Raw genomic sequence first — 12,729 nt, 5'->3', positions numbered from 1 at the left:
TTTTTAATATAAATGCAAACAAGCTTATAAATATGCAATGGACACACCGATCCTTCATGCCAACATGTAACTACCCTACTATCTCACTTTGTTTAAGGATATGAATGAGAGTTGATCCACCAATTGTTTGTAACCATGTATTCTTACACAGTAACCCATTGGCAACACAAATAGCTATGAAGATCTACCTCATGAGCAAGGCCTATATGGAATGATCATTGACAACACTCATCTTGAATGCATAGGACAAGGAAGAGGACAAAAAATCCAAAAAGAAAAATGAAGAAAAAGAGAAAGATAGCAAAAGCTCCACATGTAGTCTAGAAGCATGCACAAACACTACACCCAAGGACTAGAAGTGCCCAATGGTTTTGATTAGTTGGTTTATCTTCAACCTCACACTCACCTTGATTTGGTTCTTAAGTGTGGAACATACCTCAAAAGCTTCAAGATGCCTAGCTGTAGAACCAACTCCCATTATTTTATTGTAATTTGCTTGATGCCTAAATAGTAGCCTATGCTATTTTTACCATTTGGCTATTTATAGCCATTTAGTCTCATCATTCTTTCTTGTAGATTTTGGCACTCCAACTTTTGAAACTCTCCTTCACCTTTCAAAGTCATCTTTTAGCATCAGCGTAACTTGATACCCTCATTAATGCTTAGAGTTGTATGCTCATTTTATACAACATTCTTTTGGAGCTCGATGCAAATTTATCCTTTCTAAAGAAAGGATCTCGAGGTTCTAAGAAAATAAGACTATAGTTTGCTTGTTGTTTGAATCATATTTGTCATTACAAAGAATGCAGATTTTCTACATTGTTTGAGCCTTCTAGAATATGTGTGGGACATCTACAACTTTAATGGCACTACAATGAGAATAGGGAACACATACACACACACAAGATATGTTTATGGTGCCATCAATAGCTCCGTGTTGTGAGAACCAAATTATTGTCTTATCACTCAAAGAACAAAGAATGAGTATATACGTGTATAGTTAGGGTTTGTGAGTAAGATGCACACCCAACCACATTGGCCTTTACCCCAACAACCTCTCACTCAAAGGCCAATGTATCTTTAAGGGAGACAAAAGAATAATAGAATATGTGAGGTAAATATAGGTGAGGTACCCTCATCCAATGCCTATCAAGTGCCTACAATGTGCAAACGTTTTAGAGGGTATATTCTTGGTGAGAAAGTCTATAGGGTCATCATTAATGTGAACTTTGATAAGCGTAGCTAGCTTATCCTCAAGTATATATTTAATGAAGTGATACATCACTTTTATGTGCTTGGTTTTCGCATGAAACACAAGATTATTTGCCAATATGATGGTACTCTTTTTTTTTTTTTTTTTTGCAACAATGGCATGTTTCCACCAAGTCTCCCACTAAATGCATAAGCCATACACATACTCAACTTTAGTGGTAGTAGTAATGCCACTCATTTCTACAAATGATACATTCATGATATTACACCACCATACAAGGTAAAAACATATCCTATGGTTGGCTTTCAATTGCCAACATTCCTTGTAGTCTGTGTCTATCTATCCAAGTACACTACCACTAATTCTCCCAAAGCATATGCACATATCCATTACACCACTTATGTACCTCAATATACCTTTCACTCCTTCCAAATGCTTCTTGTTAGGATTTGACAAGTACACGTTTACTATCCCGACAACAAATGCAATGTCCAAGCAAGATCATGAGATTCCCCACAATTGATGAATGTGGAACCTTGGCCATTTCAATCCTCTCCTCATCATTACTAACTTCCTTTCCCCATCCATATTGAAATGCTTCAACACTTTTCAGACATAAACCCTTTTGGATTGTTAGAGTGATCGATTTGTTCTATCCTTGATTATGCACATACAAGAACGTGATTTGCATATCCCACATCCATTTTAAATATCTCCATTAACCTTTTCTTCAGGGAATCAATCTCACACTTGTTTTCCTAGCTATCAACATATCATCCACATATAGGATCCAGATAAAGAATCAATACAACCAAGCTATCATCTTTAGTCTTTCTAGTGTATAAGTAGTGTACAAGGCAAGCATAGTGTGAAGAGTAGTCAAATTCACCACAAGTGAAGAAATCTCATCAAAGTCCACACTATTTTCTATTCTAAAGCATTTGGCCACTAACCTTGTCTTCAATTTATAGATTCACTTGGATGGCAAAGCATTTCCCCCCCTTCAGGAACCAATTTCCAAGTCTAATTGTTTATAATGGAATCCATTTCAAGTTGCATAGCTAGCTCCCACTTAAGTTCATCATCATGAATCATGGCCTATTTAAAAGAATATGGTTCTCCATAATTTTTTAACACCACATAGTCAAATCCCTCAAGGGGATGAGAGATATGAGTATATTTGCATAGTATGCATGGACAATATATCAATATGTGTAGCTCAAGAATTACTATTACATATACATTAAAGTCTCTACTATGGTAATACTTGATGTATGTAATAGTAGCCTTAGCAACAAAATCCAAAACTGTAAAATCTATAATATGCAACATGGATCAAATGACTTGCAGCCTAAATTTTCTTATTTCTAATAGTTTGTCAATAGTTATCAATGTTATATACAAAAAATCTATAGTGAAGATTGTAAGCCTTGACTTGTTTTTGCAAGCTTTAAACAATCTACTCAAAATTGTAGAAAAATATAAAACAACTTGTGCAATAGTTAGAAGTCAAAATGGAGCTTGAAATAGCCTTAGATTGAAAATTTGAGTAAAATGAATCTTCATGTGATATCCCAATAATCAAATATGCATGTCAAATCTTGTCTAAAATGGGGACTATAAAGATTTTTGTTAGTAGCACTACCTAGAGACTCTCACCCACTTTAATACTAGTTTACTAGAGCTACAAGGAGAATGGAGATTGTACACACACATACACTCCTAAGCGCACGCACACACACACATATAGAGGATGTTATGCTTGTGGTGCCTCCAATAGTCCTATTTGAGTAGCATCTTATTACATTATCACTTAAAGAATAAATAATGATATATACATGTATAGTTAGGGTTAATAAGTAAGATGGTAGCCAACCATATTGGCTTTTATACCCAAAATCTTGTCTTTATATAGTGTAGCTAATTTTTTCTTTGTTTTGGAAACTCAAAACAAAAATGAAAGAGCTTTTGTACACCCATTCTTCCTCTGATAGGCAGACATAAAGTCAGATTTTTGGAATGAGCAATGCAAAGATCAAAGATCAAAGATCAAAGCCTCGCTCTAATTGAATATGAAGATTAGATCAGTCATGTTCCCCCTTGCTTCTCTTTATGTCTCTAATGAGGCCCCTTCTTCAAGTCCCTATATGGGACTATTGGTGTAGGTATCCCTACTTCCCTCTTTGCCCAAAGAATATTGACTTGATGGTGTGAACGTATCCCTTTGGTCATACAAAGTGGAGTGTATTCTTGATGCCTTCAATTTGTGGTCACTTGTTACCACCTCTATTCCCTATTCAATGGAGGATCCTAGCACTTCCCTTACAATGGACCAAGCCGTCTTATGGGATCGCCTCAATTCTAGAGCCCCCGACGCTCTCTCTTCATGACTATACAATATTTTGTCCTTGTGCATGTTCATAGACTACAACAAGATTTTGTCCTTATGCATGTGTGTAGACAATGGACCATAGCAAAGGTGTGGATGAAGCTTTCTTCTCTTTATCGACAAAAGACCTTGTCCCACTAAATACTTATAGAGAAGAAACTTTGAATGATTTCTAGTGATGATTGTCCTTCCATCAAGGACCACATCAATAAGATACAATAAATGTAGATGAGCTTGCATCCCTTGGCAAGACGATTTTATCAAAGGACATGGCAATGTTTGTCACTACTCATTTGCCAAATCCCACAAGTATGATGCCTTCTACACCAATGTGCTTACCTCTAGGGTTCAAGAGACTGATTTATAGAAGAAGTTAGCTTTAGTTATTTTGGATCACAAAGAGAAACTCAAGGAGATAAGAGCTTGTGGATCTAACTTAATGAAGGCTTTTACTATAGATTTAGGAGGGGGAACAACAAGGATAATAAGAAGGCCAATAACGAAAAATAGGATGATAAGAAGGATGAGAATAAGTCTAAATTGAAGCATGCATACTATGGGAAAGGTACTCATCCTAAGAAGAAATATTAGTAGAAATATCCCCATTTGAATCCAAGCACCAAGGAAAGTGCTAAGGATATGAAGGCTACCTCGATAACCACAAATTTAGGTTTCGTCCATTTGTTCAAGGTAAAAAACATTGATTTTGCTTGTTCCACCTTGAAGAAGTCATGGCTTATGGATAGTGGAGCTTCTTCATATATGGCTTGTCAATAGGATTGGATTTAGGACCTTCATAGTAGAGGAGATTCCATCACCATTGGTGCCAATTATTTTGTACCCATTCATGGAGTGGGGACCGTTCCCAATGAGATTGTCAAGATTCTTTAGCTAATATACTCTATTCAACTTTTAACCTTTTATCTATTAAGGATTTGATACAACTAGTCACATGCATGGTCGTCACTCAAGATTATGTCACCATTAAGGATATATCTACAAGTCCTACGCTTTGGATAGGTAAGTAAGAGGGTGGGCCTTACAAACTCATTTTCTTTCCACTGTGATCTTCCCATGATCTTGGGCTACTTTGGCATGCCCATTATGGGTACCTCAACTTTGATTCCATTTGATGGTCTTCTCAAAAGAAGTTGGTGGAGGGCTTTTGGATTTTCCCCCCATCAACATAGTATGCACTAGCTACATTTGGGACAAGAAACATCAACAATTTCATCGAATGGTCACCTCACATAGGGCATCTACTCCACTTGAATTTGCTTATATGGACTTGTGCAGTCCTGTGAATACACTCTTCCTTAGGAAGCTAATTTTCAATTATATTAGCAAGTATGTGTGGTCCTATTTCTTGGAATACAAAAGGACGGTGTATTCCAACTTCTACCATTTGAAGGCATTTGCTAGGAAGCAAATGAATTTCAAAGTTTGAGTGTAGGAGGTGACCATGTTAGTGAGTTTGTTGTATGCATCATTCAAGAGCTACTCATTTTACCAAGATATCGACTGACCCAGGCAAATTAGCCAAGCTACAAACGAAGAAGGGTAGTTCAATTTGTGTGAAGTATGTTCTTATGTCCAATATTAAAAAAGATTGTGAGCCTAACATCATTTAGGAGGCTCTTGAAAAGGATGGTTGGAGTCATGCTATGTAGGAGGAGCTCAATTCTATTAAGCAAAATTAGACTTGGGAGTTAGTTTTGCATCTAGGGAAGTGGAAGATCATAGATGTGAAGTGGGTTGGTGAGACCAAATATCTAGTTGATGGCACCCTGTATGAGCACAATGCCAAAAGGGTTTTTCATAGAGGGCAAGCTTGGACTATTTAGAAACTTTTGCATCGATGGCCAATACTTCCATATGTAGGAAAGAAGATCTTGTTTACAAATTTCAAAAGCCTTTCTATGGCTTGAAGAAAGTTATTAGGTTGGTATTAATAGATTGATTGGTTCTTTCGACAAAGTGGCTTCCATTGATTTGATCATAACCCCAACCTTTATTATAGTGTTGGGGCAAAAATGTGTTTTAGTCTTTATATGGATGACCTGGACATTATAGGGAGTGGCTCAAAAGAGGCACGTCTAACTAGAGATATTTTTCCATTTTAGTTTTACATGATTGATCTTGGTATTTTTATTCCTCGATCTTGAGATCTATTTGTTGACACATGGCATCTTCATCTCCCAACCCAAGTGCATCCTTGAGCTTATTTTAGAGTTTGGTATGGTTGAGTGTAAGTCCATTTGACACCTCATGGACCCAAATTCCAAGTTGATCACTATCAAAGGTCTCCTTCTAGATGCCACTTGGTATAGGCACCTTGTTGGCTCCTTGATGTGTCTTATTCATACTTGGCTAGACATGTCATTTCTTGCTCTATTGTCTCCTTTTATGAAGACGCCTATACAAGCTCACTTTTTTCTCAATAAAAAGAGAATTCTATTAATATCATCTTGAAGAAAACATGAAGGTTGAAATATGAAGTACAAGGAACTTTGTAAAAAGTAACAAAGTGCATCACAAATACATTTTTTGTTTGAACACCAAGTAGGTGTGTTGTAATGTCAAACCATTTAAGGGGTAGTATCGCAAAAAGTGCTCAAATCCCATGCCGGCAAAAAGGCATGTCTTTTCTTATGCATCCTCTAAAGCTGGCTTACATCCTCTCCCATCTCCTACAAAAGGTGTGGATGATCTCTATCCAAATCCTTAATAGAATCTATTGTGAATACATCAAGAGAAATAATGTGGCTACATCTCACCATCCAAAGGTACCTGGATGTGATACTAGCAATCAACTCCCATCTATTGTAGCAATATCCCTACGTAAATCAATGTCTTGAAGTCTAGAGAGCCCTACTTTTTTCCTCCAATGTCTTTAAAAAACCCTCAAATTATTGGGTAGGCCCTTGAGTGAGGACCAATGTGGAGGTTGAAGATCCTTTAATCAATGGGATCTTGGCTACCTGTTATTCAGATTCTACTTTTCAATCACTATCTTCTTGAAGCTTTTAGCTGTCATCTCCTTTAACTTTCCTTGGGACACTATCATGAGAGTTGGTTCCCTAGTTTCTTTATTCTAGTTTTCAAGTTGTTTTTGCTGCAATTTCCCATCATAATTGATTGAGTCAGAGAGGGAACACTAGTGGTTAGGGAAAAATCACTTGATTGAGGTAGAGAGGGTAGTCAATCCTAGATGGAATCTTTCCTTTTACTCTCTACAACCCTTCTCTATGCTTTTTCCATATCTAACTTTTGTAAGCATATGGTGGCTTAAGTCCATGGTGACTAGTTCCAAAATCAAGATCTTGTTTGTTGCCCCTTTGTTGGTGCAGCTTGGTCATTTAGTTGCTGATAGTAGGGTGAAAATTTTTAATGAACGATGCAAAAAAGTAGACAAGAAGTGAGAAATCATCTCATCAATGAGCTGTGTGGCTTGATCACTCACTATCTCAATGGGGAAGCCACCATGGACTCAAGCCACCATATGCTTGGAAAAGTTAGATCTCGTGCATATTCGACTTTCTTTGCACATCTACCTCGAATATTTTCAATTAGTATCAGAGCGATACTGAAGAATTGGATTGAGGATCATGTCAAGCAAGGTCTACATCAAATACGAGCTTGGTGTCCACAAATCAATCAAGTAAAAATTATCATCTAATCAACTCAAAACAGGTCTACAAATTGAAAGACCATTGGAGCTCAGATTTGGGGCTCTATTGTCTGCTTTGAATGCATTGGGGAAGACCATTGAAGGCTACAAATCATGTATGATAGCAAGGTGTCAATTTGGTTATTGATACATATAAAGTGATGTATGGATGCCATAAGAAAGAGTCTACTTGAGCCCAAAAGCATAGGGTCAACTTGTGGAAGAAGCATAAGGTCAGCTTAGGAAAGGAAGCACTAGGAGTTTGTTAGTAGCGAACAGAGAGGAGAGAAGAAGATTGTTATTTGTCTTTGCTTATGAGAGAAAGCCTTGAGCTCAAAACCTCAACAAGGAGGACTCAAGTATGTCTTTGATGGAGTTAGCGCAATTTAGAATGTCCTCAACAATTCAATCATCAAAGTTGTGGCAGTAGGCTGCCACCCTACTTTAGAATATCAAATGTTATAAGGCTCTTTAGCCTTAATCAAAGACAACGTAGCCCCATTCATTAAACCCCTTTCACACTACTCAAATGTAACAATTTGATAATTCCCATTCACGCTACATTGGAGTGAACTAGAAACTTTGAAAATCATTTACACACTAAGTTTTGGTCTAAACTCGTTAATATAAACTAGTACATAGATCAACATATTCACATTGCAAAGGAAGTGAACTAGTAGAAACCTCCCAAAAAACATTACTATGTGTTGACTTGTATAAGCTTCATTTTTTTCACAAGTAGAAAAGAAAAAGCAAAAAAATTGTGAATTTTAGACCCATATTTGGATGCTTTTTGGGTCATATGGGGGACTGTTTGAGCTGCATATTCCATGTTGCTGGATAGCAGATATACTTCATGTTTATTTTTTTTCTTTTTGGTGTTATTTAATGGTTTTTTGCCTTGGAACCTATGCAAATGATGCTTGCTTGATGTATTCTTAAGTAGTGATTTGATGCATTGTATATTGCTAGTTTTTTGAAATTGTAGTAGTCATAATGTCCAAAAAAAAATTGTGCAAATAACATAGATTGTGGGGGACAAGTTGACAATGAGCACGTGTAATTTTTGGTCCTATTGTATGGAGGATTTTCTTACGACAAGAGGTATTTGGGACCTCATTACAAGTAAGGATGCATGCCCTAGTTTCCTAAGGAGCCAAGGAAGGAAGAAAAAAAGTCATTTAAGGATGGGACACATAAAAACATGAAAGTACTACATTGGCTCTCCATATGCATTTCACATACTTTGCTTCTGCACATAAAAAGCACAAGTACATATAAGGATGTATGGGAAATATATGAAAATATGTATAGCACTTCTACAAAGGCAAGGAAAATATCATTAAAGCAAAGGTTACATGGTGCATGGCACAAAAATCAAAGCATTAGTATGTTGTAGAGATTTAATAAATTGCAAAGGATCTTGCTTCAACTAATGCACCAATTAATGATGATGACTTGGTTTTAGTCACCTTAAATGGACTTGGCCCTACTTACAAGACCTTGGACACTTCTATTTCTGTGAGAGATAGCTCTATGACTTTGAGGAGTTTATTTTCTTGCTTCTTATTATAGAAGAAATAAAGCTTGGGCTTAATGCATCTAGCTGTGACAAAAACATTAGTGATGATAGTGTGTTTTACCATCAGAGAGGATGTGGTAGCCCTTCAAGGGGTAGAGGAACTTCTTATGGTCATGGAGATGCATTTTCTTGTGGTTGTAATTATTTTATATGAGAAGATTTCATGCTTAGAGGCAAGGGGAGATGCCTCTCTAGAGGTAGAGGATGGTCCAATCCAAAACATGTCATTAAGTTGGAAATGCAAGTTCTATATCACTTTCATTGATGATTTTTCATTGAATGACTTGGGTTTACTTTCTAAATCATAAAAATGAGGCATTTTAGAAGTTTTTGGACTTCAAAGAAATGGGTCTTTGGAGATGTTGAAACAGTATGGGATGACTACATGTAAGCCAGTCAATACACCATTGGACCAAAATGTGAATATTGGACATTACATTGTTCAAGAAGATGGCTGTTGGTAGTGTGACCTACTTACAGTTAGAGTGATCAATCAATTCGTGCAAAAGCCATGTAAATCACACTTGGATTCAATTAGAAGGGTGCTAAGATATGTGAAGAAGGAAGTGGATTATGGCTTGTTCTGTGAGAAAGGAATCAAGTCTACCTTGTTTGGATACATGAATAGAGATTGAGCAGAGAGTATCATAAATTGGAGATCTACTAGTGGATATGCTTTCTCATTTGCTTCATCCATGGTAAGTTGGAGCAATAAGAAATAACCTATCATAACATTATCAAGCATTGAAGCATGGTATAGAGGAGTAGCATGGCAGCTTGTGAGAAAACAAGGGATGATGGATTGAGCCTCCATATCTCTTGCTTAATTTTCTTCCATTGCACGTCTACTTCGAATCTTTTCACACATGGTATCATTCATCGGATGAAATTGAAGAGGAGCATATGTTCATAGCAAAGTTACGTGACATCATCTAATAGTTGAAAATATATATCTTCAAGTAGGTCAACTGACTTCTAGTATGCTTTGAATTCATTACTACTAGCAATCATTACCTTGTACTGCTTTTACTTGGTTGCACCTTCCATTTAAACATATGCATCATCAAGTTCTAGGTGCAACCCCTCTTTTTGAATTGTTTCTCCATCAAGGATGCTCCAATTCTATGTTTTTAATTAAAATGGAATGTTTCTTTCTATAACGAACATGCATTTTCTTGTTCCACACTTATGCCATCCTACATTTTGCATATTTTACCCTCATAGAATTTGAATTTTGATTTTTTTGCCTTTGGTATTCTCCATGATTTGTTATACATCCAAATACTCTTGAAATGTAGCCACAAAATCTCAAAACAAATTAACACCATCATCCTACATGTCATGTTACATTCTCCAAGAAATTAGACTAGACTTACATCTCTTTAGGCATAGAATGATCCTTGAGTTGAGACTACAACATCTCTCTTTCATAGATTCCACTATCATGACGAACCATATCAACGAGATGGAACAAACTACACCTGCATCTCTTTACCAAGTTCAAACATTAAGGCATAGCGTAATCCTCGAGTTGAGACTACAACATCTCTCTTTCATAGATTCCCCTATCATGGCAAACCATATCAACAAAATGGAAGAGACTCAACATGATGTTACATCCTCAACAAGATGGTGGCTTCTTAGAAGGACCTTACTCTGATTGCTCTATCCCATCTTTTATTTGAAGTATGATGTACTTTACACCACTCTTCTTATCTCTTATATTAGGGATATTATCACTTAGGAGGAGCTAGTCCCACGATGCTAGAGCACAACACAAGGTGGTGTACATCATCATGCTTTTACAACATTATCTTCTCATAAAGGACAAGCCAAGTAGAAGAAAAGAAAAAAAGCCAAAGAACTCATAGTCATCTTTCGATTATCATACAAATAGAAAGTATAAGCACAAACGATATCACAACTCCCTAGACTTTGGAAAGACCTCACACCCCGAGACATGCTAGAATTTTAAACTTCCCTCACTTCATCCAAGAGTGAAAGGAGCAACACTACAATCTCCATATATTCTACATCTACATATTTTATTAGCATCCTATCAATGTTCCTTCACATCCATCAATTGGATGAGCCTCCTTTGACTATCTCAACTTCAAGGAGTCCCTACCTCACTAACAATGGTGCTTTGAGTCATATGACTCCACAAAGAGATTCGTTCCAAGATCTTTATTCACAAGAGGGTATAGTTGTTCTAGGTGACATATCGTCAATGCTTATTTATAGTGTTGCTACCATGCCTCTATTTACCAATTGTCCCATCTTCATGCTTTATATTCAAAGTCCTACATGTTTCAAACTTGGTCCTCCATCTCCTACACAAGCACTCTTTGGTATATGCCAAAGCATCATCATGCTCCAATAGCATCCAATTCTCTTCAAAGTCATTATTATGAAAGTTCATAGGTAGAGAGTTTAGAGTTAACAACAATATACCATACTCTCTTGCACAAACCAAGCTTTCACAATAGCACTATAAATATGATAGTTAGGACCTTTGAGCTTACTCTCTTTATTAACTACATGGGCTACACCCATAGAAAAAACTAAACATAGAAATGTGAAAGGAAGATACAAACATTTAGATCCATTGAATGGTCAAGAGCATGAAAAGAAACACAAGGTCCAACTATTCAAATTTTAAAATTAAAAACCAACAAAGTTGCACATACACTTTCTGAGAATGGGGATAAAAAAGAACAAAATTAAGTATAGAACACGGATCCAACATGTAAGGTCCTCTCTCAAGTACTAAAAAGTAGAAAGGGTGAAAGAAGGAAGGAAAATTCCAATGTGTTACAATGTGAACATCAACATAAGAGACAAACAGGAAAGGTAGTAGGGACGAGAGTCTAATCAACCATAAAAGTTTCAAGGTAGGACAATTAAATGTGAAAAGTAAAAAGACAAAATAGTCTAAGACTGTAAATAGGACTGAATGGGAGCATCAAGGAATGATAAGCAATTAGGATAGTGTCAACAAGTACACCACTTCAACACTAAAACATAGAGAGAAAAAGGACAAGGATCTAAAGTAGGCTAGATGTATGATATTCTATAAGAGTGCACAATGAAACTAAAAGTAAAAATCATAAGCATTAAACATAACATGACTAAATTGGATATGAGGGGATTAAAGAACCTAGACAAAATCATCAATAGGCAATGGAATCCATCATAGAAAACACAAGAACAACTACCATTAGGGTACACAGCCGTCAAATGAGCAACATAGTGATCACAATCGCTCTCTCAAAAGATGCAACACAATAGAAATGAGGAGCAATAAGGTGGCATACATAGTTATCCATGAAGCCATGAATGCATTTATAGGTCCAACTTAAGGGAAGACAGAAATATGTTTCCCATACACAACATCCATGTGTCCCTAGCTTATGTACCATCCTCCCAACAAACATGACCCACTAACAATAGCAATAAGCTACCCAACCATCTAATAAATCGATTCTCTTCATTCGTTTGTTGATGGCTCAAAGTATGCATCCTTGGTTCTTGGTAGCCAAACCTTTTAGGCCCTAATTTGAGATTTATGATAATCAACCATGATAATCAACTGTCCTACTCATCATTTCTTAAAAATGGGTTTATGATATTTGGCTCTCTACTGTTGCTTTGGATTATGCAATCTACAATATGGATGTTCTTCTATTGTTCTTCTAATCGCTTTTTGTGGCTCTCGTTGGCTTGATCTTAATGAGTTATCTTTAAAGCTCGTACTTACTCGAATGGTGTAAGAATCAAGGATTTCTAAGGGGGTCACAAGATGCTTCTTTCTTAACTTCTGCCAGTCCATGCTTGTTAATACAAATTAACACAAGGCAAGGAGAATCAACATG

Source organism: Lygodium microphyllum, chromosome 29 (assembly GCF_053477565.2).
Source record: "Lygodium microphyllum isolate KBCC chromosome 29, Lygodium_microphyllum_v1.1.10, whole genome shotgun sequence".
NCBI lineage: Eukaryota > Viridiplantae > Streptophyta > Polypodiopsida > Schizaeales > Lygodiaceae > Lygodium > Lygodium microphyllum.
The sequence above is the reverse complement of the archived record's forward strand: the minus strand, read 5'-3'. Positions refer to the sequence as shown.